This window comes from Trachymyrmex septentrionalis, unplaced genomic scaffold, assembly GCF_001594115.1.
Source record: "Trachymyrmex septentrionalis isolate Tsep2-gDNA-1 unplaced genomic scaffold, Tsep1.0 scaffold19, whole genome shotgun sequence".
Classification (NCBI taxonomy): Eukaryota; Metazoa; Arthropoda; class Insecta; order Hymenoptera; family Formicidae; genus Trachymyrmex; species Trachymyrmex septentrionalis.
Window position 1 is genome coordinate 2028542 of NW_017305071.1, and position 2443 is coordinate 2030984.

The 2443-nt window shown below is 25.8% G+C and overlaps 1 protein-coding gene across 1 annotated transcript in view; it reads left to right on the forward strand.

Annotated features, from left to right (window-relative positions):
- The first annotated feature begins 1234 nt into the window (after positions 1-1234).
- Positions 1235-2443, forward strand: part of LOC108746757 (putative fatty acyl-CoA reductase CG5065) — an 11779-nt gene continuing 10570 nt past the window's right edge. The window contains exon 1 of the mRNA XM_018483701.1: positions 1235-1347. The gene's annotated coding sequence lies outside the window, so the exon portion shown is untranslated. The remainder of the gene's footprint in view (positions 1348-2443) is intronic.

Below are 2443 nucleotides of genomic sequence, written 5' to 3' on the forward strand. Positions count from 1 at the left end.
ATAAATATATATAAATATATATATTTATGTATATTATAAACGTACATATTTATATATGTATATATAATCACGTCTGGCATTTTTTCGATCATGTTTTACTTAGTAGATAAACTATTAGATAGAAAATAGATGATAAAGGTTAAGGAATAGAGAAAACAAATATAATGCGTAATTATAGTTTCCTTCTAAGAATTTTCTACAATGTTTTATATTCTTCGAAAATTATAATTGTCGTATTCCTTGTAACTATAATTGTAATTATAATTACAAATATAAATATTTTATATAGTAATAAATGCTATTTCTATTTTCTTAATTTTTCTATTTACTATTTTAAATAATGTTTTATATGAATTTTGATATATTTATGTAAAAAATATTTTTTTTTTTTAATAAAATACCAAAATGTATATTTTACTTTCCTTGTATTAAAAATAAAATAAGATATATTAAAATACAGATAAGATTATTTTCTAGAAATTTAAAACGTTTATAAGACCATATAGTATTTCTTTTATTCTATTCTTATTTAAGCAATTTTCTTAAACACCGTTGCATTTTATTGCATTCAATTTAATAAAATTATTTACGCGTATAAGTTAAATAATAATTTTGTCTATCTACAATTTCAAATTTCATATTTCATTTTATCAAGCTATAATTACTTGCTGCACTCCTGCAGGAAACTCTAATGCGCATCCAAGAATGATAAAGGTGCGTGAACTCTTTAGAGCGGGAGAGTGAAAGAAAACCGACATCGGTTGGTTACTCTCTCGACAAGAGAGAGAACACACTGTTACCAAACGTAACAACTTTCCGCTAATAAACATCAAACCCATTTTGGTGCACACAACATGAATGTAACAAAGCTGGATTTCTATTTCTTTTGATTTTTACAAATAAACTTTACATATAGTTACGTCAAATATAAGGTTAATTGCACTTAAATCTGATATGAATGTTGTTTGATAGTAAAAAGTATACTTATCTGTGAAAACGCGTAAGATCATTTATTAGAGTTTCGAAATTTAAGATAATATCACACTGTATTGCCATAGTCCAATTTATACTTCCTACTTTATCGAAATAATGACTGGAAAATTGATATGAAGAGAAGAAAAAGTTCAGAATGTATCCCGTATCCCGGTGTGTGCAGCTACAGTTAAATGTAGGTGGGGAGAAGAACAGAAAGAGAGAGAGATCGGCAGGTCGTTTTACAACAGTACAACTTTCAGCACGAGAGCTCAGTAAGTTCGTGGGCATCGAGTACGCGCGATCCATTCTTCACGAAATAGAAAAATATTGCACTAATCACAGACAATCAAAAGAATTCTGTGAAGTATCAAGGTATTTCATATTTTGCATCTGTACTTGTTACAACACTATTCTTAAACAAATATTGTTGATCCGAATAATCTTTTTTTTTTTATCCGAACAGAATTTCAATTAAGAAATAAATTGAATTTTTTTAAATCAATGATTTTAGTATTTTTAATTATAAAACTGCATTTGTTAGCGTAGTTGACTAGTTAATAATGTTGTTGATTAAATTTCTATTATTATATAAATATCGAATATTTTATTGTTTATTTATATCCATTTTAGACGGTCGATATTTCGCGCGTTAGATATCAAGATCTCCGCAGTTATAATTGTTATAAATTTATCTTACTAGAAAATTACAGTTCTGCATTTTACGCGCGCTATTTAACTTTTTACTTCTTACTTTTTATTATACTTGTTTAAATACTTGAGTATTTATAATGCATATTAAATTATACCCTTACTATTACACAATTAATCTCGTGATATACACAGATGCGAAAACGTGTAACAACAACTACTTACGAAATAATTGCAGCTAGGAAATCAGTTCGCATTGCGACAATACTTAACTTCAATATATACGAGTAATCGATTTTACATGTTTTATATAAATAAATAAATATATATATATATATATATATACATGTACGAACACATGTAAAGTAGACAGTTTATATTTCGTTTCTGCATCAAATTTTGTTATATTGTAGTTTCTAAGCTAAATCAATAAAGATGTACGGTATAGTTGCATAAAGTATAAAAATAATACGAATAAGCAAAAGTTCGAAATATTTTTACTTTAATTCTCTCTAATTTAGTTTGAAAAAATTGATTTCCTATAAAATGCAAAGTGGAAATCTCGATTAATGAAATTTGATATTAGAAAGAAATTGTATCTTACCTCTTATCTTGAATGACATTATAGGAAAGAAAATACTCGAAAGCTCATAGTAACTCACCTGAAACAGAAATATATTTAAACACATTAAAACGACATCTTGACTTTTAAAATCAAGAAAATAAGATTCGTTTTTGTTCATAAATAAAAAGTTGACATATAAATTGCAAATTTATAAATGTCGATAACTTTCTATTAGAAATAGTATTTCTATTGAAA